General features: G+C 41.8%; 1 protein-coding gene across 1 annotated transcript in view; it reads left to right on the top strand.

The window, feature by feature from the left end:
- LOC122807585 (mitochondrial inner membrane protease ATP23 homolog) overlaps window positions 1-27,916 on the top strand; it is a 174,277-nt gene that overhangs the window by 117,548 nt on the left and 28,813 nt on the right. The window lies entirely within an intron of this gene.

Here is a 27,916-nt window from a genome sequence, read left to right as displayed (position 1 = left end):
AGTATTGTGGCCCTACCTTTAAAAGCATCATAGTGGTAAATGTGTAATAGAACTGCAGGTGCTCTGTGATAATGGTGGAGTACTAAAAGGAGAGAAAGTTCTCTGTTTTTCACAGTACAGGTTCTGGTACTTAATTTATTAGATTGCAGTGTACAACTTAAAGATGATATCTGACATGTGCATAGTAAGCCATCATGAGAGAGTTGTGAGACTGTTATGCTCTGTGCTAATTTCAGCAAATGTTATGAGTGTTTGCAGAAGAGTATTTTCATGGGATCACACTTTATTAAACACAGTTGTCCAAACCACTTGTTACAAAAAGTAGTGCAAACTTTAAAAAAAAACAAAAAACAAAAAAGTAACCCTAATCCCCTTGGTGCAGAGCACCGGTCTGTGTCTCCTTTGTGCACCCCACATGAGAAGCTGTGTCTCAACACCCCAACCAATTCTGAGGCTTTAACATTGAGGACTCTCTTGACTAAATTAATTTTGTTCTCCACTCACAGTTTTTTAAGATCCCTTGCTCATAGATGTCTGCATGCTGGTACAAATGTGTTTTGATATAACACTCTAGTAGCATCATCTTGTTTGTCCCCTGAACCCCCTTGCACATTTCAGCTCATCATCCTTTCCATCACTGGTGAAGACCCGTATTTGCTTGCCTGAACACCAGCATACTGTTTCTATATGGTCATCATATTACCAGCCATGACCCTCATTGGCATTGCCTTTTCTTTCTTGCAGAGTAGCACCATATCAGCAACATCTGCAAGTGCTAGATTTAATCCTGGCATGTAAGAGTCAAAGAAGAGAGAAGCTGTTGGTCTGCTTCACATCTGAAAAGATGGCAGCCAATAAGAACTTTTCATACAAGAACTGGCAGGAAGGGACTGCCATGTAGTCCTGGCATAACTCCAAGCATCATCTCGGGAGCAAATATTTTGAGAGAAGTTCCCTAGACTTTCTTTTAGTGCTGCTCGCCTCATTCCCAGTGAAAGTTTGAGACTTCGTCCATCAACCAGCGCTGGTAGAAGATGAGGGGACCAGGGAAGGCATGACTCAAGCTCCCTCCATGGGGTGTATCCCTGGTTATTATACCGTCAAGCCCCTGGTTGATCTGCTGGAGCTCAAAGTCATCTAGCCTGATCCCAAGGAGAGGTCTCTTGAGTTAACCTGATCACATGCCAGTGTTATACCAATCCATATACCTTGCTTATAAAGATGCACATGGCAGCCCATAACGTGTCATTTGTTCATGTAGGTTAATAGGTAAATTTAACTTATCCAGTAATTAACAAAGTACTCATTCAGTATGCTTTCACCATACCGTAGTGTCATGACAGTGATGTCACCGTCATCAGCTTTATGAATACAAAGCACAAGGAGCACAACTGCCCTAACAATTGATTCCATATTAACCTAACAACCAAGGCAATGTATGTAGTGAAACGAAACAGAAAGATGAAAGACATCGGAAACTATAACTGCACTTGACAGTATACAGTTATTCTGTCCACAAGAGAACAATATTGACATAAATATCTTCCCATACTCTTTTTAAAAAGTAAATTCCAACAGCCAAGAAATGATAAAACACCATTAAGTGAAGTATAAACAGTGAATTTTGTATAGAAAAATACACCAGTACTCTTTCAGTTTAGCAATATAATAATATGTAATAGCAATGTAATAATAATAATACTAATAAAAGTAAGTTTGTTGTCTGACCAAGCTGAAAGGTTGCAACTAAATCTGCTGATGCATTGAATCCAGTGTTGGGGACTAATTTCCACTGTAGCCCACACCATTCTCAGCCAGGCTATTTCAGTTCTACCCATACAAGCTGTCAGGTTAGAAAGCCCAGTATGCCAGAACCTGAATTCAGACCTCACCAGAATGGGCTTTGTAAGAGCTCATTCTACTCCCGGCATAATATAAACCCACCCTTTTGGAACTTCTAGGGAATGCTAGCTGAAAATATGTAGGGATATCCTGTGTACGATGCCAGCAAGCTTTGTCCCCCTGCCATCCTGTTTTATATAACTGAGCTTGGGTAGAATGCCAGCTGTATAACATCTTGGCTATGGTAAATCAGGCCAGTGGAGGCCATTCCTTACTTCCCAAACAGTTATGATAGTTACTCCATTACTTCCCAAACATTTATGATAGTTATCAGCAAGTTAGCTCAGAGGAACTTTCACAAGCAAAGAATGTGATCATCTCTTCTGTTCAGCACAAACACTTCAAAAAGGAATATGACTGCATAAAAGAGCAAAAGGCATTGCAAAAACAAAGTTGTCTCGAAGTTTAGTGCTGTTATAGATCAAGATGGACTGCTGAGAGTTGGCGGACGCTTGTCCGTTGCAACACTGACTGAACAAGAAAAGCAGCCAATTATCATCCCCCACAATCATCACATTGCTACATTGATTGTGAGATATTACCATAACGAAATGGCTCATCAAGGATGTCACATAACAGAAGGTGCAATCTGAGCTGCAGGTTTCGGAACCTTGGTGGTAAATGCCTGACGTCTGCAGTTATTCACAAATGTGTTCTCTGTTGTAAACTGAGAAGGGGATTAAAAAGTCAAAAGATGACAGATTTACCAGAAGATAGAGTGACTCCTGAACCACCATTCACTAGCGTGGGTATTGATGTTTTTGGCCCGTGGACAGTGGTAACACCCACCGTGCTAGAGTAGGTAGTGCTGACAACAAACGCGGGGCAGTATTTTTTACATGTCTGTCTACACGAGCTGTACATATAGAACTGATTGAATCTATGTCGGCTTCCAGTTTTACTAATGCCTTGAGAAGATTCTTTTCAATCTGTGGCCCAGCAAAGTTACTTCGCTCTGACAGAGGGACAAACGTTATGGGAGCTTGTAAGGAGCAGGTAACACAACAGTACAAGATTATCTACAAGACAAAGGATGCACATAGGTCTTCAATCCTCTGCACTCCTCTCATATGGGAGGTGCTTGGTAAAGACTAATAGGTGTAGCTAGACGTATCTTGGATACAATGTTGCTGCAAGATAAGCCTACTCGTCTGACCTATGAGAGTAAAAGTACTTTTATGGTGGAAGTTCTGGCTATTATGAATGCAAGACCTTTAGTACCAGTGTCAAATGATCCAGATAATCCTGAGGTTCTTAAACCACTCATGCTTTTCACTCAAAAGGCAAACTCTTTGTTGGCTCCTTCTGGTAACTTCGAAACAGCAGGCCTTCATGTAAAACAATGGAAGCAAGTTCAGAGTCTTGCTGACACCTTCTGGCAAAGATGGAAAAGGGAATACTCGTCCACCTTACAAAGTCGCAGTAAGTGGACTCGAGACTATCCAAATGTTAAAGTAGGTGATTTGTGTTAATGAAGGACAGTCAAAAATGCAGGAATGAGTGGCCTGTGGGACTTATCACTGACACATTGCCAAGCAGAGATGGTAAAAGTGAGAGGTGGAATTAAGACTTGTCAAACAGGAACTGCTAAAGTTTATTTGATGCCAGTCTCGGACATTGTAGTTGTTGTTTCTGAAAATGGTTAAAATGTGTTATTGTGTGTAGTAGTATTAATGAGTGTAGTGGCATCCCATAATATGCCAGACAAGGGAATATTCTGCCCTTCATAGCAATTCAGGCAGTTTATATCAGTTGTACAGTTTGAGCATTACTGATCTGCTGCTGCCATCTAGTGGCCTTTTATTTATAATAGGCCATGGTGGTGCAGCTGTTAGCATTGGCGCCTCACAGCAAGAAGTTCTCCAGTTCGAACCTTAGCTGGGGTTCTTTCTGCGGAGTCTGCATGTCCTCCATATGGTCGCGTGGGTTTCCTTCGGGTGCTCCAGTTTCCTCCCACATCCCAAAGACATGCTGTAGGTTGATTGGACACTCTAAATTGTCTGTGTGTGTCTGTGTGTGTCTGTGTGTGTGTGTCTGTGTGTGTGTGGAAGGTTGGTCACTGATCTGGCAACTTGACACCGTAAAACTCCACTGCCAATCATGAGCGGGCAGGTGATCCGCTGTGGCGACCCCTAACCGGGAAAAGAAGAAGACTGCACTTCTGTAATGACTTGGAATCATCTAACATCTCATTTCACCCCTGCTGGAGAATTTCCAGTTGCAGATCCAGGCCCACTAAAATGAAACTGTACAAACATCTTAACTGTGGATCATCTGCTGAGGGTTTGCCAACCTTGTACCTCATGTTGTATAAGTATAGTACTCCACAGTCACTCAACAGGTTTGCCTCAACCAACAAGGAGAAGCAAGATCATAGTTGTACGTGTTGCCACCATTGAGAGGTTCATGAGGAAAAATTCTGCTTAATAGTCTTCGACATTCATACTTGGCCTGTGGTATTGACCCATATATCCTTAAATAACGAGTTCCCATCTGAAATCCAATTCTTCCAGCTTAACCTCTTCCACTTGGTAAAGGTTTTTTTCCAAATAAAACAGTACCATGTCAACAACTTCTGCAAGTGCTAGATTTAATCCTGGCGTACTCCTTTTAAGCTACCCACTATTCAAACCACAAATCCTTTCCTCCCAGATCCCATAACTTGAAGGGGAGGTGAGCGGTGGTGTTACTTTTTTAGGTTGGGAGCACTAAGTGTATCTGTCTGTCCATCCAAACAATCAGAACATAACACAATAGCAGTAGCCGTACAGTTAGCATATCTGACTCATTCACTTAAAATGCTGCAACCCAGTGTGTCCTTGTAGATGCTATACTGCTGTAGCTATAACTACTCTTGTTCTAATAACATTTTACAGTGCAAACTAATATCTTCATCAAAATCTAACTCGCATGTCATACAGAATGACTCAAACCCCATTAGTTTGTCTCCTCGGCATATTGGCTCTTTACCAACTACCGTATCTCTCCAATAAATATAATTAACATTCCCACAAACCTACAACTCCCTACACCAATATTTGCCAAGTCTGTTAATCACCACAGCACCCACATTGTACCAACAGACCTTCTTAGGCATTTTCAGGTACAGTATGTTAAATGTAAGTATGTTACCATATGAAATCCAGTAAAACTAAAACATAAGTGCATTTAACTACATACTTTCCTACATAAAATTTCCACCACAAAAGTACTTGTAGCTAATCAATCTTAGACTAGAATAAGGGCAGCCAGTAGCCTTCCAGAAAGCCTAAGTGCGTATCTCCCTACTTATACACTCAGAAATGACAATATTGAAGATAAAATAATTTACAACCCAGTTTGTAAATCAAAGAACTTTGACAAACACTTTTTATCAAACTTTTAACAGAATATAACTGAAATTCTAAAATCCATGCCATTAGGGTGTTTCTCAGATAAGCTTTATATGTAGAGCCACTGGTTAAGAAAATAAGGGACTCAGAAGTACGAGGATATAATTGGTATGGTAATCAAGAAAATTTGTCTCCATCACCAGCCTCCTTCACTTCACCAGCAGTGTAAAACTACCAGTCCACAAAAGTTACTTTTTGACAGAAAAACACAATAAAAAGCATCTTGAAACACTATGACATCCGCGCAAAGAAAAAGAAACTAAATTTCTCCATAGAAAACAGTTTTTCAGTTAGTTTACACTGCTTTTAAATTGACAGAAATGAATTTCCCATTTAAAAGAACATTACAATCTTGAGTCGGTCCATTAAATAACAACACTCAGATATAAAATAACTTTCCTTAAGAGGAAAGTAATAAAACATTAACAAAGTGCAAGAAAATGGAAGGTCTTGTCACCAAAGAGAATCTATCTGCTCAACAAAGAAAAGCACAAGCCGACCATTGATCCTCAAAAGCCTCACTGGAGCATTCTCTTCGGAGGTAGGAAAGCTCTGAAGGGCTTCATGCTCAGACTTGTCTTTTAGTCAGCTCAGTTCAAGATGCTTGACAGTTTGGGTGTGTGGAATGTGCCAACTGTTTTACTAATGGCAACAGCTGCTTCCCCATGGATGGGCACAGCATTATCAATATCAAGACTGGAAAAGCAATTGCATCTGCTGTGCCCATCCCTGGGGAAGCAGCTGTTTCCATTAGTAGCACAGATGGCCCAAGTTTTCTGTCTCCTCCTCAAATTTCTTTGGATAAAAATAATTTACTAGGACTGGCTCAGGATTTAATTCAGGCTGTTGATCCTTCTTGTAAAAGAAAGAGGGATTCCTCTTTTCCTGAAGAAATTCAAGTTTCTGAACCTAAGCAGCAAGATGCAGAGATGGATTCAGAGTTTTGTACTCAGATTTCTGATTCAGAATCAGAGGAGAGCTCAGTTTCCGATTCTCACTGTGGAAGTTTCTCTTTTTCTGAGTCTATTGCAAGAACGTCTCAGTGTTTTCAGTGGGAGAACACTGAGGCTTCGCATTTCCTCAAAATACTGAGTTGTTACAGAAGGATTTTCCAAAACATAGACCCATTCTTCCTGTTCTGTCCTGTCTGCTTTAAAGGATGTGTGTGTTACTGCCTGCAGTGTCAGCTGGCTTTCCCTTAAAAGGCAGATAGGATGTATACATTTCCTCAGTCTTTTAAATTGTTATACACTATTCCTAAACCTAGACTGCGGTGGTGGTGCTGCGGTAGCGTTGTCGCCTCACAGCAAGACGTTATGCCGTTCGATTCTCAGCTAGAGCGAATTCTGTGTGGAGACATGCGTGAATGGGCGTACCTTCATTGAAGGTTGTCTGTCAGGACTGGCAAACTCGGCACATAAAAAAATCTACTGCCAATCATTAGCAGACCAGAGTTCCGCTGTGGCGACCCCTAACCGGGAAAAGCTGAAAGACACAAACATACACTATTCCTAAACCTAATCCAGCAGCTATAACCTTATTTGATTTCATGCTGCTAAGAACTTGACTTCAGTCCTATTCTTTCTAACGAGGATGAGGAAATGGCCGATAGGTTTGGAGAAAGTGTATTTTTCTGCAACTTAGATTTTTCAGAATTTTGAATTCTCAAGCTTGTATGTTAAAGTTTGTTCTACAAATTGTGCAAGTGTAAAGAATGTTTTATCTGCTGTTTCTTCTTGTGAATAAAAATCTGCTTTAAATAACTTAGTTTCTTCTTTTGCACAGGTCACTACATATTGTTTACAGAGGGTGAATGATACTTCTACAGTAAACTCTCGGTTAACAGGCACCCATGGATATTGGTAGATGCTGGATAACTGTAGTTTCTGGTTGCTTGAGAATTACTGCTAAATAGGCCTGACTAGTACTGTACCCTATTCCATTTGTTTGGTTTGATTTGTTTTCAGGTTGGGGAGAGAGGGAATTTATTCCTGTATTCCCTTTTAAAGCTCTAAAACTCCAAAAATGTAAGGTATATTTCTGGGGAAAACAGAAAGTGCAACAAATGAAAATTGTACTGTATTTCTTTAATATTTTGTTGCTGGCTGCTTGAAAGTGCCAATTGTTTGAGTTCTGGTTAACTGAGAGTTTACTTTATCAGGGCTATGGCCACCTGTACTGTTTAAGGAGGTTAGCTTGACTGCATTGTCACAACCTCCTGGATGATGTAAAAATAAGATCTTAAAATCTCCCTTGGATGTAGATTTAGTGTTTGGCCCCTCTGCTGTGGAGGTGATCAAAAAGTATGATAAAAGCAGCAAGCTGATCCAGGAAACTTGTAAAAATTTTCAGCCTGCCTTTTCCAAATTGTCCAAGGGATTATCTTTCTCCTCACCCAAGTTTTAGCACAAAACATAATAGACAGTCTCAACAGAATTCAGGTAAACAGATGTTTAAGAAGAAATGGTAGTGGGGGTTCCAAAAAGAGGCCTCAACTCCCCAAAACCAAGGACAGTCCAAGTCTAAATGACTTTTCAAGAGACCTTATGACCCCCTCCTACCCTAGCCCTTTTATCTTCCAGAAGGTCTGAATCTCTATTTTCCTCATTGTCAACAGATTGTTTCAGATAAATGAGATGTTCTTCATGTTTCACTGTTGCAGTCATTACATTTGGGTAATCTGCTGGCAGGTTGCCCTCAGTCGGCCTGAATTCCAAAGTCTTGGGTCCTGCGCCAGTTGCTGTCTTCTCTTCCATGACGTCAGGTCGTCAGGGGTATAAAACATGCAGCCGACGCCATTTTCTTTAGTCTTTCTTGCCACGCGGTGCCCAAAGCAGAAGCATTTTGCAAGTGCCGGTCAGCCAACTACTGAAATATTCATGTTTGAGTTTCAGAACCGAAGTCTTCACTAAAGCTAAGTACCCCATTGGGGAAACTTTTCTTGCTTTTTACCGATGTCCGAAAAAGTTAATAATTGTATTACTTGTGGAAAGCAAATACCTCATAAGGATTTCCATTTATACTGTATTTCTTGCCTAGGCCCTGATCACAACGTGCCTGGCTGTCGGTTTTGTGCTAGATTTAACCAACGCAGTATTAAGTGTCAGTATATTTTTGCATCAAAGTATTTTGAAAACAGATTTAACTACCCAGAAATGTCGTCAGATAGCAATCCGACTACTGGAGTACATAAACGCAAAGAAAAGGACAGAGAAAGGCAGTCGAGATCCAAAAACACCGAAGCTTCTCCGCCAGTCGCCGGTACTCAGTGAGGCGCTTTTGCAGCCCCTGATACCCGCTACCTTCGAGAAGCAGGCCTCTACTGACACCCATGTGGAGTCTGGCATGCTGCAAGATACTCAGTGTATTGGACTGACAGATGTATCTCCCTCAGATGGATCCAGAGCCACTGAGCAGGCACCGGCTTCTGAGGGTGTATTCAGACCTCAACATTTCTATATCAAACCGACGACAGCTGCAAAACCAAAAACAAAAGCAACTTCTAAAACTAAAAAACTGACGCTTGAGCCACGTGCACAGGCCTCTATGCCTAAAAAACAGATGATCAAAATGGCTGAAGATCTTATTACTTTGATCAGGTGTACCCATCCCCCTCCAGATAAGAGGCCTAGGCAAGACACTGACTATGAATCTTCAGATCAGGTTTCTATTTCTTCTGATCAGGAATTATCTATTCCTCCCTATGAAGATTCTGATGCTGAGGAGTCTATTCCATCTGCATCTCCTCCTGAGGATTATTCATTTGGAGAAACATTGTATACTTTGAGGGAGCATTTTCACTGGGAAAGTCAAGACTTCTCAGAATCAAAAAAGAGACTCGGGGATTTCCTTCTCCCTCAGCACAGGCCTTTAGCCATTTCCCCTGCCCTAGACATTGTGGATGATGTGTTTTTGGAGTCAAGCTTGACCCCTTGCCTCTGGCTCCCAGTAAGCCTGACAGATATTACAGGGTCCCTAACTCTCATAAAGTTTTATTTAGAAACCCAGCTGCTGATCCTGAAACTATTTCACAGGGTCCAAAGGAAGTTAAGACCTCAAAAGCAAAATATCCTACCCCCTCTGACAGAGATTCAAGGGCACTGGACAGATGGGGAAAAAAGGTTTATACATCTGCAACCTTGGCAATCAGGGCCTTAAATTGTCAATTTCATATGCTTAAGTACCAACAACATGTTATGGGATTGCTGAAACTGAAAATGATGTTGATTTCAGAATGTGCAGAAAATAAAGAATTGCAGGAATTATTGCATGCGGCTGAACAAGTAGGAAAGCATACTTTGCAATGTGGGTTTGATTCCTTAGAGGCCTCCTGCAGGGCCGCAGTTACTGGATCTGTGATTAGGAGGCATGCCTGGTTAAAGGAACAAAATTTGTCTGATCATGTTAAAGCTAAACTGCTAGATGCACCTTTACAACATGATTCTCTGTCTGGTATTAAGGCAGAAGAGGTTTTAAAGAAAATGGAAGACAAAGCTAAGTCTATGCAAACTGTTAAAGATTTTTTTACAAGCGCAGCCACCTTGATTCAGTAGACACTGGCCTACAAAAACTGGTCCTTTCCTGTGTCACACAGAGCTGAAAGGGGCAAATCCAGATGCCCTAAGTGTTCCAGTTACCAGACACAAGATTCATACAGGTCAAAGCAATGGGGCACTTCTACCTCCAAATCTGGAGGAAATAAAGCGCAAACCTACAGAAAGCAATCCCAATGACTTCCCTTTGCCTATACCAAGCACTTATCGTTTGGCAGCACCCATAGGGGGAAAATTAGCACTTTTTGCTCAAAACTGGCAGTTAATAACCCAGGACAAGTGGTACTAAACATCGTATCACAAGGATACAGATTCCATTTCCACACTCTGCCAATGGCAAATGGTTGGCCAGATCTGCCAAAAAATCAATGGGCAGAGGCACAAAAACAGGTTACGTCCTGCATAGATATGGGGGCCATTCAGATAGTATCAGAACAGGAAAAATGACACAGTTTTTACTCGACTGTTCTTGGTACCCAAAAAGACGAGGCCAATATCGGATTTATCGATTTTGAATACATACCTGGACATTCCAAAATTCAAAATACGACTTTGCAGCAGCTTCTGCCATGCTGGGCAAGAATGCTTGGCTGGTGACATTAGACATAAGAGGCATATCTGCATATCCCAATAAGACAATCATGCAGAAGATACCTCAGATTCAAGGCTGGCTTAATGCATTACCAATTCTCTGCACTGCCCTTTGGCTTATCTACTGCACCCAGGGTCTTTACAATGTGCCTGGCACCAGTAATTGCATTTTGCAGACAAAGAAGTATACAAATATATCCTTACTTAGACTGTCTCATTCAAGCAGAGAACAAGGACATTCTTCTTCGACATCTGGTATTTGTGAAAAGGCTCCTAACATGCTAGGGTACACAATAAACGAAAATAAATCACAACTGGTACCCTCTCAAAAGATAACATTTCTGAGTGGAAGCTTGAATACAACTGCCCAGATGGCTTACCTCACGCCAGACAAGCAAAGGCAACTGACTACTTACTTCAAACTGATGGCAACAAAGACCCAGTTATCTGCAAGACAAATTCTGCAGGCTCTGGGCTTCATGGCATCCTGCATCCTACTGATTCCATATGCAAGACTGCATATGAGGAAACTTCAGTGGTACTTGAAAAGTTTATGGAGTCAACATTCTCAGTCTGGAAGCAGTGATTCCTCTCATACCCTGCCTACAGCAGGAGTTTCTGTGGTGGGCAAAGGCCTGTCTCCAAAACATTGGACGGCCCTTCACTCTCCCCCCTGCCAGCCAAACCTTAACAACGGATGCATCGGATTATGCCCGGGGAGCTCACATTGCGGGAAGATGCATTCAGGGCATATGGATCCCAAAGCAAATGCATCTGTATATCAACCAGAAAGAGATGCTAGCTGTTCAAAATGCCCTAACAGCCTTCAAGGACTTACTTCATCCAGAACAACTACTGATAAAGGGACAACACCACAGTCATGTGGTATATAAACAAGGAAGGAGGCACACCCTCATACCCCCTTGGCAAATTAGCCATGACATTGTGGGACACAGCTTTGACCTACCAAGTACATCTTCAAGCTCAATTCCTGCCAGGAAAACAAAATACACTGGCAGACGATTTAAGCAGAAACCTTATGGATCCTCACGAGTGGAAACTAAATCCACAAGTATTCAGCATGATAACACAGAAATGGGGGAGCCCAGACATAGATCTATTTGCCTCTCCTCAAAATTATCAATTGAAAAGATTCTGCACAAGGACTTATCACAGACAAGCATGGAAAGTGGACGCCCTTTCCTTTCAGTTTACGCCTTTCCTCCTCTACCTCTTCTACCCAAGGTCCTCCTAAAAGTCAGACAAGAGAAACCAAAGATGATACTAATTGCCCCGGACTGGCCCCGCCAGTACTGGTACCCAATCCTAAGGAACTTTTCTCAATACCTAGCTTGGACCTTACCTCAAAGACCTCAACTACTGTCCCAGCAAAACAATTAGATCCCGCACAATCAACTACAGACACTGAACCTGGCAGCATGGCTGATCATGTAGTTATACAAACAACACCTCTCAGTAAAGCTGTGATGGATGTCATTTTGGAAGCCAGAAGGCCTAGTACTAGAAAATCTTATGCTGACAAATGGAAGAGATTCTGTGTTTGGAATTGAGCACAAGGAACTGATACAGCAGAACCAAATATTCCTCATACATTACAATACTTAACTGAGATGCTTGACAAATGCCTATCTTTCTCATCAATCAAACTCCATGCCTCTGCTATTTTGGCTTATTACAATACAGAGCCCACCAGTCTTTTCTCATCCTTTACTAAAGCAGTATCAGGAACCAACAATTTAAGGCCTCCTAGAAGATCACCATTACCTGCATGGGACCTCAATTATGTGTTGGAGTAGCTCACCCTGCCTCCATTTGAACCAGCTGCTACCACTGATATAAAGTTCTTATCATGGAAAACAGCTCTGCTACTAGCAATTACTTCAGCAAGAAGAGTTTCAGAGCTACAGGCCCTCATGGCTGTAAAGCCTTTTATCATATTTTACCCAGACATGGTGTCTCTGAGAACAAATCCTACTTTTATGCCTAAGGTGGTTTCCAGTGTGACTCTTAACCAAACAATTCCTCTGCCAACTTTTTTATCCAAATCAGCAGAACAAAGGGGAGAGAATTCTGCATTCCTTGGATGTACACAGACAGCTAAGGATCTACTTGAGCAGGACTAAAGCTCGAAGAAAAACTGAGCAATTACTAGTGTCATATGCTGGAGGATCAGAAGGAAAGGCTATTTCAAAGCAGACAGTTTCAAAGTGGATAAGCCACTGCATCCGTTTCTACTACTTACACCATGGGAAACCTGTGTCCAAGGGCATTAGGTCTCATTCCACCAGAGTTGCAGCTACTTCAGCAGCCTTTCTCAGAGGAGTACTAACCAAAGACATTCTAGAGGCTGCTACTTGGAGTTCTGTTCACACCTTTACAAAGCATTATCATTTGCCTCTCTACTCTAAGTCCAGTGCAGGCTTTGCCACTGCATTTCTGCAGGGCCTTATAGCCGCACCTAATGCTGTTTAGCCCCAGCCTCCCAACCATAGCTTTGGGATTCTACCCAAATGTAATGACTGCAACAGTGAAACACAAAGAACATAGTACAGTTGTGTACACTTACCATAAATGTAGATGTTAACGTGTATTCACTGTTGCAGTCCAGGTTACCCTCCCTTCATCCCTCTGTCATTATGGAGTTTATCTTTCCTTCTCTATGTTCTACAACCTATGTGGTGTATTTGCTTGTAGATGAAGGTAAAATTTATATTGATGCGTGTGTGTGTGTGTGTGTGTGTGTGTGTGTGTGTGTGTGTGTGTGTGTGTGTGTATATAGATATATATATATATAGATATATATATATATAGATATATATAGATAGATATAGATATACATATACATATACATATATACACACACATATATGCTACCTTTTTCATCTGGGGCAAGAAATACTGAAGAAAATGGCGTCGGCTGCATGTTTTATACCCCTGATGACCTGATGGCATGGAAGAGGAGAAGACAGCAACCGACGCAGGACCCAAGACTTTGGAATTCAGGCTAACTGAGGGCAACCTGCCAGCAGATTACCCAAATGTAATGACTGCAACAGTGAATACACTCTAACATCTACATTTATGGTAAGTGCACACAACTGTACTTTCTGAAAGTCACTCATCAGGGTAACAGATGGCAATGGAAGAAATTCCACCTTTCCAGGGAGTCATTCCTCATCCTGAAGATCAGACTGTTTTGTTTCCAGTTGTTCTTCATCACATGCTGTCCCAAGGAGTGATAGAACCAGTTCCTCTTTCCCAGGTGGTTTCTTTGCCTGCCTTTTTTATATATCTATATCTAATATATATGTATGTATGTATATATATATATATATATATATATATATATATATGTGTGTGTGTGTGTGTCTGCATATATGTTTGTAATGTGTGTGTGTGTGTGTGTATATATATATATATATATATATATGTGTATGTGTATATATATATATATATATGTATATATATATATATATATATATATATATATATATATATATATATATATATACAAACATATATGCAGACACACACACACACATATATATATATATATATATATATATATATATATATATATATATATATATATATAATATGGGTCTACCTGACATGGTCGACAGTTCATTTGATTGACAAGCATTTTAGGTGGGGGGCATATATATATTGGCACTCTAAAAATATTGCATCAGTGGTACTATGATTGAAGAGCTTGCAGAAATCACTCCTTTGCCATGTGCAATCCCATGCATGCCCCAAGTATATGCATTAATTTTAATATGTTATTCAGTCAGTCTTGTTCAACCCAAGTCATTCATATCAGCTTTCTATAGTGCCCCATCAGACAAAGCATGGTCAACTTAGCTAACTGACTGAAAGCAAAAAAGAATTTTTAGAGGTAACGTCACCCTCAGTTATAATCCAGACCAACAACACACAAAAATTAAATATTATTTATTTATATTTGTTTACCAGGGTAGTACACTGATCAATATTGAACAAATTCAGGCTCATCCCATGTGAAATACAAAGCATTTCACAAACAAAAATACAGAAATGAATTTCACTTTGTATTTACATATGTAAACATGCAAAGCAAAATTAAAAAAAAAAATCACTGTAAAGTTTAATTTCAGGTTTTTAAAAGAACTGCTTTTCAGGTATCATTTCAAGTGTTTTATTCTGCATATCTAAACAAACTTTAATTTCATTTTATTTGGTTACTTATATGTTGAATGCACACACACACACACACACACACACACACACACACACACACACACACAGATATTTATGTATGTACATTTTAAGAAAATAACCTGATCGTTGTAAATAGGCGAATTAATCAGGTTACTGAATTAGTTCCTTTAACACACATGCTCTTTCTATGTAATTATGAAGAAGTCTCCTGAATCCCATAAAAAATGAAAGTGCTTAACAGCCGTGTTTATTATTCCTGTGAAAGTTGTGCTAGATTTAGCTCATTTTGATTTTTTTTACCAGTTTGTTAAACTGAAATTTGAAACTATCAGCTAATCAAGTAACTATGTATAAAACAAGTATGCAGTCTTTGTAAAGATATTGTAACACAGAATACCCTGAAAAGAAAAACTTTTGCATGTTCTTTAAAGGCCAGACATTTTCCCTGTATGCTGTTAGCATACAGTCCTCCTTATAAGCAGGTCAGCAATGCATAGTTTTTGAAACTTAGTAACAATAAAACATTCTCTACTTTCCAGCACTAACAGTCTAATTTCACTGTTTAATTTAACATTTCTATTCACAAAAGCTAAAAAGTAACACACACACATTGTTCATAGCATGTCATATCCTGATGTTTTTCGTGTTTCACATTTGGGTTATCTGCCTGCAGCAGCCCTCAGTCGGTCTGATTATCAAAGTCTTGGGTCCTGTGTCAGTTGCTGTCTCATCTTCTGTGACGTCAGATAGTCGGGGGTAAAAAGCATGCAGCCAACGCCATTACATCAGTCTTCCTTGCCTGAAGCAGTTGGCAACTGCCGGTCATCCGACTCCTGAAATTTTCGTTTTCGAGTTTCAGAACCGAAGTCTTCCACTAAAGCAAAGTACCCTGTTGGGGAAAAGTTTTCTTGCTCTAAGCTGATGTCAGTAAAAGTCAATAGTTGTATTTTTTGTGGAAAGCAAATACCTCACAAAGATTTTCATTCGTACTGTAGTCCTTGCCTAGGGCCTGACCACGACGTACCTCGCTGTCTGTTTTGTATCTTATTTAAGCAACAAACTATTCGCCGTCAGTATATTTACGCTTCTAAGTATTTTGGTACTCTGTTCAATTATCCAGATAATGTCTTCGGTAAGCCATATGACTACCGACTTTCTGAAAAAACGCAAAGATAAAGACAGAGACAGGCTGCCTAAGTCCAAAGCTGCCGACGACACTTTTTTCCTAAGCCATTCGCCAGTTTGCCAGTACTCAGTGAGGAGCTTTTGCAGCCCCTGATACCCACTACTTCAGATTTGCAGGCCTCTACTGAGACCCATTCAGAGTCCGGTATGCCGCGAGATACTTCAACTGTGGAACCTGCGGATGTCTCTACCTTGGATGAGTCCGGAGCCGCTGTGCAGGCACCAGTTTCTGAGGGTGTATTTAGGTCTACTGACTTGCATATTAACCCAACGCCATTGTCGTCTTCAAGGCCTAAAACTCGAACTATGCCTAGAAAACCAACGTCCAGACTGCATGGTCAGGCCTCTATGCCTAAAAAAAAACAGACGATAAGAATGGCTGAAGACCTTATTACTTTAATCAGGGGAAGCCAATCTTCCCCCTCTAAGAGACCTAGGACTGAATTTGCTTATGATACTTCTGACCAGGATTCTGAAATTTCTGTTTCCTCTGATGACCAGGATTTACCCTTATCTATCTTTGAGGACTCTGCCCCAGAGGATTTCTCTTTTGGTGAAATTTAGTGCAGATAAGAAAGTAAGATATTCTGTCATCTACATATGATCATGAAGTAAATAAGTGACGTAATTTTCTTTCTCTTTATAAAACTGTAATAATGTAGTTATCCATCAATTGTCAAGCACAGTAAAGAGTTACTGCACTGCAAGGGTTGCCATTATGAGTCCCAGCTAGTGAAAACTTTTTGTCTCTCAGGTCTCCATGTGACATGTAATAAATGAAAACCTTTGTTTATCCAGACATTTTACTCCAACTAAGTATATAGCAGAGAAAGTCTGCTCTGGTGTTTCACACTCTGAGGGAATCACATAAATATCTTATTTCTGCTGTTTTCCTCAGTTTGAACTCCATACTCCTGCTCTTCCTCTGAATTTGATTTCAAATCTGGGAGGAATTTTGAACAGAACCTACCATTTTGTAGTCAAGTACGAGGGTAACCCTCATATAGAATCATTGATGATCAGTAAACATTTTTTAATTCATACCGTAAAAATTTTCAGCACTACAGGAAGTACCATTTTGCATTTTATCATGTAACATTCCCTAATAACCTTTGCAAATTGCTATCTCTGGAACAAAGTAAATTTTGAAAAGTGATAGATGATCGCCCAGTGCATGGTCATCATCATACATCTTTTTCCCAGGCTATAAAATGTGCCATACCACTTATCGTTTTTATACCAAGAAGCACATTAAACCAATATCACCCAATGTTACGCGGTCTTAGTCAGTGGCAACCTGTATGTCTTCTGAGTCCTTCATGGTTTCTTAGCAAAGCTAGCTCACTGTGTAATTTTGGTTTTTACAAATCTCAAGCAGTTATTACATCCTTCTTCCAGATACCACTCAGTCTTGAATTGCATGCTTTGTTTACCAGTAAAACAAGTCTCTGTCTAGGGTACCATATTTGACCATGGTTTTAGTTGGCAGCATTTTTTCTTGTATTGCAGCAACACCCCTTCAGTGGCGAAATGATGGCATATTGCTTCTTCAAAAACTCGTACCTGTCATCATTAGAACTATCCAGTTGACTAGTGTATCTGGCTGACATAACAGAAATCCGCTTTAACTCATGCATGGCCATCCATCCAACCATGCTTATAGGTTTGTAGATGTTTGCTAGGGTAATGACCACAAGGGCCTTTTTAAGCCTAGCCATGCATCCCAAATCTCTGACAAGTTCTGATACCCTTGATAAGTGTAAGCATGGGTCTGGGAGATGAACCATTTATAGGTTACCTTTTTCCATTAGAGACATCGGTACCAAACCAGGGATGAATTTCTGGTTTCTATTCAGTTGTTCAAGTTGAACTTAAATTGGGTTAGGGAGGAACTCTGCTTCACATGGATGGGGAGCCTGTTCCATAGACGTGGTAGTCTCTGGGATATATAACTATCTCTCCAGCAGGTCCTATTTATATCACAGGCACGGTTTAAGTCTTTAGAATGGGTAATTCTGGTGCAGTTTGTTTTGTAGATATACAGGAGGTCCATCAAAGTGTGGATTGACAATGGCCTATATGCCAGGCATAGATCTCCTCTCACATGTCTGTAGGAGACTGAATACAAGCATAGGGCCTTGAGGCGGTCTACACAGGACATTTTAATTACGCCCTGTATTTGTTTAGTTAGTAACCCCTGTGGACATTCCATTTGTTAGATATGCCTGGTTAGGTACATGCCAAAGGGGGCAGTGTACTCAATGATAGGACTGATGAATGCCGAATACAGTGAAACAATGACTTCCTTGGACTTAGATGCCATATCTTTGTTTATAAGTTGTGCAACATAGGATGATTTCCTTACCACTATAGACATGTGATGGTCAAAGGCTAGATTACTATCTATGCGTGTCTCTAAGTCCCTGACTACTGGGTCAACTCTAATTGTGTTTCCAGTATGATAGTTAGTAGAGATGGATGACTTCCCAAAAGATACGGTTATGCATTTCTTGGCGTTTAGTTTAGTCCATGGCTCTGACACCAGTTGTTTGTATCAGCTCCTCCTGGAGAATATTTGTGTCAGTGGGAGAGTCTGTGACCACTCCTAATTTGCAATCATCTACAAATTTAGTCACAGACCATTGACATTGGCCTTGACTTCTGAGAATTTAATGTCAAAAAGGAGCGGTCCAAGGACTGATCTCTGATGGACTCCACGTTTGACTGGCCTCTTTGTAGTGGTGGACTCCCCAATTCTAACTTACGTCCAGTCTATGAGCTATTTGGCTATCCACCGGGTGACATATGGGTTTATACCTAACCTCTTGAGTTTGTCAACAATGCCAGAGTGGGGTATTTTCAGATGCCTTGGTCAGGTCAACGTAGGCAGTGTGAACGATTTTGCCCTCATCAATTCCTTTGGTGACCTTCTCAAAGAAGGATTTTACCCAACTCCTAAAGTAACTCTGTTAACAGCTGCCACTGTTCACAGAGTTTACTAAGTAAGAAGAGATATAGTTGCAGCCAATTAGCTGAAACACCTGATGTTCATAAGGGTCATTTGCATGTATCCCATGTGCCTCTGATGCAAGAGGTATGGGAGGTCACTCAGTGGAAGTTCTAGCTTTGCTGGAATTTTCATTTTGTTTCTATTGATTGGTTTTTCAGTGACCTTCTCACTTATTGTTTAAGTAAGAAGAGAATGGAAATAGATTGCCAGGTCTGTCTTTCATATCACACACACCACATATACATCTAAGAATATTGTAGATTCACCAGTCAGCCTGTCACATATCTTTTGTAAAGTGGGAAGAAGCCATATTTCTTGCAGAAAAAAAAACATAAACAGAGAGAGGACCTGCAGACTCTGCACAGAGGATACCCCAGTTGAGTATCATACAGAAGAAACTCATGTAGAGAGAGGACAGAGGACAGGTTTACCCAATGTGCTAATGTCCCGTCTCATGCATGACCATATCTAGTGCAATTTCCATGTCTTTTCCCAAAATCTGCATGATGATGTTCTCAACTCTTTCTTATTCAGACAAGACTGCATTTCTGCCATCACTTGCAACTCTTTGTGTTATCTTCTAAGCTCACTGCCTCTGCCATCTTTACCATATAACTTTGATGACTTGTCCATACATAGTACAGAGCTGGTACACTTCGAACTGTTGGCTGCTGTAATCTTTGACCCTTTAAATCTCAACAAAACTGCAACAAAACTGCATTTGTGTCCTCTAATAAAGGTTTATTTGTAACTGAAGTTGATTTGTGTATATTAATTGGTACATTATTTCATAAATTTTCTCTAAACAGTGAAATATTGTCATTTATTTCAACCTTAAACAATGACAGACAAGTAATCTGGTTTGGTGCTGGACTGCCACACCCTTTTTAGATAAGCTGAAAAAAAAAAGTTATGTCTTACCATAACGTTCCATCTGTGTTGTAGATCTTTATTCATTGATTACTGATAGGACTTCGGTTCTGTCCTCGGAACCGACACGGCCGTTTCCAAGCTTGCCCCAGTCAAAAACTCTCAGCTAAGACCTACCCATAATGCCCTTTTCATAGTCTCTCCAGATCGAGTTTGCCCACCCCTGTATTATAAAGATAGTAAGAGACGCAGTAGGAGGCTCTGTCTGAGCAAATACCTTAACCAGGAGTTCCTAACGTCCACCAGGAGTCCGGGGGGAAGGAGGGTGGGAAGTAATGAATGAATAAAGATCTACAACACAGATGGAACATTATGGTAAGACATAACTTCTTTATCTGATGTAAATCTTTATTCATTCCTTACTGATAGGACCGAGTCCCCAGCTACTAGAGTCCTGGGTGGCCCTAAGGAAGGATGTTCCTGAGCACCATAGAACCAAAAGATGCTCATCCCCTGGAGGCCAAATCCAATTTGTAATGAGTGATAAAGGTATGAGGTCTTGCCCAAATGGCTGCTGCGCAGATATCATCCATAAAGGCTCTAGAATGAAAAGCCACAGAAGTAGCCATCGATTTAGTAGAATGAGCCTTTATTCTGGAAAGTAATGATAGTTTATTCTGATGATAGATGAAGGTAATGACGTTTCTAAACCAGGAGGATAGAGTCACTTTAGAGACAGGTTTACCCAATCTGGGTCCCGCATAGGTCACAAACAATTGATCCGTTTTCCTGAAAAATTTAGTTCTGTCCAAATAAAAATGAAGCTGCCTATGAACATCAAGGGTGTGCAAAAGATACTCGCCTCTGTTTGAATACTGAGGGAAGAAAACCGGCAGGTCAATAGATTGGTTAATTGAAAAACCAGAAATTACCTTGGGCAAGAAGGAAGGGTCAGTACAAAGGGATCTCTATCTCTGTGGAAGTTCAAGTAAGGTCTCTTGACACTCAAGGCCTGCAACTCAGATACTCTTCTCCGCTGAGGTAAGAGTTACTAGAAGTAGAGTCTTCCATGATAAAAATTTAATATCACATGAATCAGAAGGTTCAAAAGGAGGGCTTGTTAACGACTGAAGTACCAAAGTCAAGTCTCAGAGTTCTGGGGGGGGGGGGCTTGACAGGAGGTTTAATGTATAATACTCCCTTCAAAAAGGTTTTGCACAGACGGTGTGACATAACAGAAGAATTTTCAAGTCCATTATGAAAATTTGCGATAGCTGCTAAATGCACAGTAATTGTCGATGCTGAGGCTCCTGCATGTAGAAGAGTAGTCAGGTACTGTAGGATCTTCTGAATGGGCATAGAGAAAGGGTCTATGTCCTTATCTTTGGCTTAAGCAGAGAACCTCATCCATTTACTAGAATAAAATTTTCTGGTGGAAGGTTTGTGAGAAGCCGGAAGAATCTCACGGACGGGGAGATGAGATATCAGGCAGCCTGGCAATCATCGGAAGTGAAGGAACCAAACTGTGAGCTTTAGGCTGTGGAGATTGGGGTGAATCAGTCCCTGAGGATGAGACAGTAGACCTTGAGATTGATCCAGGATCCACAGGCTGTGAATCAGATGAGGCCATAAGAAAAGAAACCTGACTTGACGGGACCAATAAGGGGCAATGAGGATCACTTTGCTTCCCAACCTCTGAACTTTCTGGAGAAATTTCGGAATGAGGGGAAATGAGGGAAAGACATACAGTAGACCAGTCGTGCATTAGAGCATGCCTCAGTGACACCCCCTGAGGGAGGATCAGGGCAAAGTAACTTTGCATTTGTTGTTTAGAGGGGAAACAAACAGATCGCAGCAAGGCCTGCCCCAGTGGCAGAAGATCCGACCCGATATTACAGGATTGAGAGACCACTCGTGAGGCATCAACCCAGTGCCAAATCCTCATGGCTTCCTGACACAGGGGGTAAGACCTGGTTCTGCCTTGTTTGTTTGTATACCAGATGACTGACTTGTCTGATTGAATTCCAATGGTCCCAGAAAGGAGGGATGTATGTATGGAATGCTTGCAACAATAAGAGAACGGCCAAAATTCCAGGATATTTATGTGCAAATTGGCCTCCATGGGGGACCAGGTGCCTTGGACCATCTTTCCCTGGAAATGCACCTCCACCCTAACAGGGAAGGGTCCGTGGTCACCGTGGCACTGGGCTGGGGGAGACAGAATGGTCAACACCAAAGATTTGATTCTGGCTTCATCCACCATAGCATTTCTTTCTTGCAAAGGTTTGTAAGGCGTATGTTGTCATGTTGTGGTCAAGTGGGCGGGTTAAGATCAACCATTGTGAAGAAAGGAGACACTTTAATATTCTCATGTGCAACCTTGCCAGTGCTACTAGGGTAATTGCAGCTGCCATAGAGCCTAAGAGTTGCAATACAAGGCATGCTGATACAAAGATCTGTGGAAGGAGGGCTTGAATCTGGTGTCTTATTTTCGAGAGCCTGTGAGGAGGGCGGGAAGCTTGACAAGATGTTGTGTCGAAGACCACTCCAATGAATTCCAGTGTTTTTGTTGGGAACATTTGAGATTTGTCCTTGTTAATTGTAATCCCCAAATGGAGAGCAAGGCGTTGAGTGTAAGAGAGGCTGCGGGTTAGAAGATTCCTGGTCAAGGTGGCAAGGAGCCAATCGTCTAAAAACGGAAACACCTGGAATCCTTGTAGTGAAAGATGAGCTACTACCACTGCCATTCATTTGGTGAACACTCGGGGGGGGGGGGGGGGTCTGTCGAGAGACCGAATGGCAGTACCCTGAATTGGTAGTGATTGGCTCCCATCCAGAAGTGGAGAAATCTCTGGGAGCACTGATCCATTTTTATGTGGTAATATGCGTCCTGGAGATCTATAGAACACATCCAGTTGTCCTTCCCTAGAAAAGGGAGAATGGACTGTACTGTGACCATCCGGAAATTTTGAGGTTTCACAAATTTGTTCAATAGGCTTAGATTTAGGATTGGTCTCCAGTCCCCTGTCTTTTTTGGCACTAAAAAGAACCTAGAGTAAAACCCGGATCCTCTCTGGTCTGGTTGGACTGGTTGGATGACTCTTTTTCTTAGCAGCTTTTCTGTTTCTAAGGCTGCTACGTCCCTCTGATTGGGTGGCACATCGGGGATTCGTCTGACAGGTCTGGGAGTTAAATCGAATGGGATATGGTAGCCTCTGGATATTATTCTGTGCACCCATATATCGGTAGTAGTAAGTTGCCAGGCTGGTAGGTGCAGAGAAAAAACATCCCTGACTGCTTCCAGAGGAAAGCAATCAGGCTGCTGCTCAGGAGCACTGGTAGGATCGGCTGGAGAAGGAATATCTAGCACCCTGGTTACACGGCCCCTCTCTGCCCTGAAAGGGGCATCTTCCAGATGAGTTCTCCCCTCTGTCCCGGAGAGATTGCTCACCATGAGTGTCACGAAAAGATCCTTGGGACTTTTTGAACCACAATTTCCCTCCCCTCTGGTTCTTGGAGTAGGACCTCTGGGAGGTGGAAAAATATGCCCACAGCAGACAAGGTCTTTCCGTCCTTCTCACTTCGTGCCAGTGTGTCTCATACTTTGGGACCAAAAAGTACAGATTCATCGACAGGCACATTGATGAAGGAAGATTTAAAGGGGTCTGCGAAATCACACAAACGCATCCAAGCATGACGTCTCATGACAATGCCTGATGCAGCCACTTGAGCTGCCCCCTCAGTGGTGTGAGATATCAAACACATCGAGGAGTTTGAGATAGATTCTAGGGTAGCTAGCTGCGAGGCAATAGTGTCACACACCTCATCAGGCAGTACCCCAACCAAAGAGGTAGACATTTCAGAAATTAGGTCTCTTTGGAGGTGAGTGAAATGTGCCAGATAGTTCAGCGACAGAATGGCATAGGTGTGCTTCCCCAGTCTGTCCATGGCCCCAGACTCCCTGTTCGGAGGATGGACAGTGGAACTATCCTCTGCCAGTTCCCTCTTGGTGGCCACCGCCACGACCATGGAATCAACAGTCAACTGCTTGGACCGCACTGGTCTTCGGGGGTGCATAAAATTTTGTCCGGCCTACAGGGGACAGGTTCCACATTGTCCGGGGCCTTCCAGGCACACTGCACAGTCAGCTTTACAAGCTCATCCGCAGGTGGGGGTCACCCAGGAAGCAGATGGCCAGGCACAGAAGGCCAGCAAGAACACAGATTCCTCCAAAGAAGGGTTGGAGGAATTCCAGTCTCCCCTCTGCTTGAGGATTTCAAGAATGCCTCCAAATGAGACGTCATCTGGGGGAGACCGTGGGGACTCTTCTCCCTCATCACAATCTGTGTCCTCAGTGATAGATTCCTCAGGGGAATCAAGGTACTTCTACTTGCACCGTTTCTTCAGGGGTGGCTCCCCAATGGGATCTTCTGAGGAGGACTCCAGAGAAAGAGTTCCCTTCAAAGGGAGGTCTTCCAGTTCCCGTGCCTGGGATCCTAAAGTAGGGGGGTTGAGACAGCTGCATGCTGGGGGGGTTCTGGTATAGATGCCATTGGTACTGACTGCGAGCCTGTGGAGGCAAGGACCCTCTCCATCACCTGGAAAGCAGGCCCACCCGAGGAGGGATGGGAACCCAGAATCAAGAAGGACAACCTCAGAACCGGGGTCACACCCCGCCCTAAGGAGCCCACCTCCAGGTGAGGAGCTCTGAGAGGACTGGAAGCTGTCGGAGCCATGGGCATAGATGGCACCAGCGAAAAATAGGCGCCGGACTAGGTACCACGATGCTGACAGCCTAAACACTGCTCTGAGGTTGTACCAGCTCCAATGGGGCCAATGTAGCAAGGGAGGCCAGTGCTGACAGGGGAAACTCCGCAGTCGGAGCCGAGAATTATGCACTGGGGTGGTCATCGATACCAAGATCTCCTGACCCTGGGTAGAGGCCAGAGGAGGATAAACAGGTGAGTATGCTGTGAAGGGTTCCGTGCCGAAGGGAAAGGAAGGTCTAGCCAGGGTGGGTAACCCCCTAGCTGCCAGAAGCTGGTCCACAACTTGCAGTACATCTTGTTCAGAAAGGCTCCTGGTGGATCTATAGGAGGCTGCTGAAGGAGAGTCAGGCCTTTCAAGAAAGGGGCTAAACTGGTGCCCTGAAAAAGGGTCATAAGTTAGAGAGTACCTGGTTCTTGGGAGATGATTAACTTTAGGAACAGAGGTCATAGTTTGTGGAGCCAAATAAGCTATCGGCACCGTGGCCGGGGATGGTGCTGAAGTGGGTATGGTAATCAAAGCCAGTGTCAGGACCAAGGATGGCACCAAGGACGATGGTGCTGAAGCTGGAACTGAAATAGGAGTCAACATCCGAGATGGCACCGAGGGAGAAGACACAGGGCCTGGTGCCGAAATAGTCTGTGCCAAGGGCACCAGAGAAGCTCTGTGCTGACTCAGTTCCATAACGGTCGGGGATGTAGGAACCGAGTGACTCCGTTTCTCCTTGTGTTTCTTGGTTTTAGGAGGTGGTGAGACCTCTGACCCAGAGAGAGTCTCCAAAAAAGGTGTTTTGACTAATCATGTCAAGATTAGCTTGTTTTTACGCTCTGCTAGAGTGCGATTACTAATACTAGAGCAGATGTCAACAAGAAGCATTCTTATGGTCCACGCCCAAACAATAAACACAACGAGCGTGACGATCCTACTTGGGCATCTTTCACCCACACTTGTCACACTGTTTAAACCCCAACTTAACTTTTTCTGACATAATGTACCGCAACAAAACTACCAAGAAGGAAATGACAACAAGTGAAAAAGAAAAGGGATGTGTTTTTGAGAAGATAAAGAGGGAAAGGAGAGAGTACCAATGATGGTATCTAGAAATACCGCAAGTGGTAAAAGGAGGGCCTACCAAAGGTAGAGGGTAGGAAATAGAAGTAGGTTACAGGCAAGAGGAGAAATTAGCGAGACTGACTAAAAAAGGCAAAGTTCTGAGAGAAAAACCATACAAAATACACAAAATTTCCACTTAGTTTGTGAGAGAGAGGCTAAACACATCTGACAAGGAACGTGGCAAATGAGATCTGAAGAAGACTGAGAGGGGCATTATGGGTAGGTCTTAGCTGAGAGTTTTTGGCTGGCACGAGCTTGGAAACGGCCGTGTCGGTTCCAAGGACGGAACTGAAGTCCTATCAGTAAGGAATGAATAAAGATTTACAACATCAGATTCCTTTTTTGTAGAACTAGCAACAACACTGGCTTGAGCTATGGAATGGGTTTCTTCTTTATTTTGCCCTGAAACACTAAGAATAACATTGACTTGAGGTAAGGTATGCATTTCTTTTTTACTTTGCCCTGAAGTACTTATATCATTTATGCAGCAGTTTACTTTATCACACTGATCAAAATCTGCAGTCTGATCCCTCTTATCCTCCCTCAGTGCAATATTTGCACTGGTTTGTGAAAACAAGAAACTAAAATTGCTTACATTTTGAACATTTGTAACGAGAACTTGAGATATTGCCTGCAGATTGCATAGCTGACTGTGTTGACGTCTCTATGTGCAATACTGCGACTTAATTATGTACTTTGAATTGCATATAAAGTAGAATTTATTACATTCTGAACATTTGTATTTGAAATTGTACTGTGACTTTACTCTATATCCTGAATTATATGTGCTATATCATTTACACTGATATCTGAAAACTAAACAATTACTGGCAGAGGCTGACTCACTCTGCGAAATACAGGATAGTGTGTCTGTTGCATTGTGCCTCTTTGATTTAACCTTTTTGCTTCTGGAAAGATGTAACATTCCTGAACTAAACTTTTAACTTTAAATGAGCATTTCTGGAACTCAGTTTTTTAGACTGTTTTACCCAGTTTTTAACTTTAAACCAAACATTTATGGGTGTTTTAACTGTAGAAGTATTACTTGACATGTTTATACAAAAGGTATGCGACTGTTACTAATATATTTAAACTTTTCTGAACTTTTTTAGCTAAAAAGTGCTTAGTTCAGTGCAAAGATGGGAAATGCTGGTTGGCAAGACAACCAAGCACAGGACAAGGGTTAGAGGCAGCTGCTGTCAGACTCAAGCCCGGGACAGTGTGGTGTCCCACAGCTCGGGTCCTTAGCCCCCCATTTGCATCTACTTCTAGTACAGAACACAAGTATGAGGGACTTTGGCTGACAAAGTTTGCAGGCGACTGCAAACTGGGCGCCATAGTGGGTAAATTCTCTCATAACTTTATGACTCTGCAAGAACATGTTCTGTTGTCTGGAGCTTTTTAAACTTTTTCTTTCTTCTGGGCTGTGTTATGTCACACTGAAAATTTGAAAGTTTGTGGAGATGGAGAAGTACGTTGCTGTTAACTGGATACTGTCTTTTTATGTTCTGAAGGAACACAGCTGAAGGTTATAGATTTTCTGAAATAGTGCTGGTCTATTGATGTTTTTTAGGCTTTTCCTGAAGTAGCGTTTAAACACCATTGCTCTGCAAACTTGTCTAATAGCTGGAATTACTGTATGTAGAGGTACGTTGTCTGCTGTGTGTGAAGTTTACATCTGAAATATTAGTGGTGTCTTACTGAAAGGTCCACTCTGTAAGGAGTAACTGTAGTGCTGTCGGCTGTGGCCTTATTCTGTCTGAAATTTAGTCTCCCATCTGGAAAAACATTGGTGTGCTGCTGAAAAGTCTGTAATGAAATTTTTGCTGTAGTTACTGATAGACTGGAAAAAAGTGTTACTGTAAATACAGCTGTCTGTTGAAGTTCTGAATAAGTGTTCTGAATGAACACTGATGCATGTAAGGTTGCTTTAAACAAAACACTGCTCTTCTGTAGATTGCCCTGTAGAACACACGTAGTCTGACTGTTGATGCCAGGTTGCTAAGGAGTTTTGGGACTTAATTCAATTGCTTTTTCCCCATTCATTGTGGCTTTCCATTATAACAATTGATAACACTGTCCTATACTGGAATTAACTGGAAATAACTGAAATGAGACTGGAATGAAATTCTTTATCTGTTGGTTACCCAAACTTGTGCTGAACAGGAGACAGTCTTTCCTTTATTGGCCATGTCCTTTTGTACTTTCACAATAAAGTCTGCACAAGCTGTAGTTTGGTTAATAATGTTTTGTTAAATGTTAACTGTATCCGAATACTGTCTTCAGTAACAGTGCTGATCAAGAATAGCAGT

This window comes from Protopterus annectens, chromosome 7.part1 (assembly GCF_019279795.1).
Source record: "Protopterus annectens isolate FY-2018-M chromosome 7.part1, PAN1.0, whole genome shotgun sequence".
Lineage (NCBI taxonomy): Eukaryota > Metazoa > Chordata > Ceratodontiformes > Protopteridae > Protopterus > Protopterus annectens.
The sequence above is the reverse complement of the archived record's forward strand: the minus strand, read 5'-3'. Positions and strand labels throughout refer to the sequence as shown.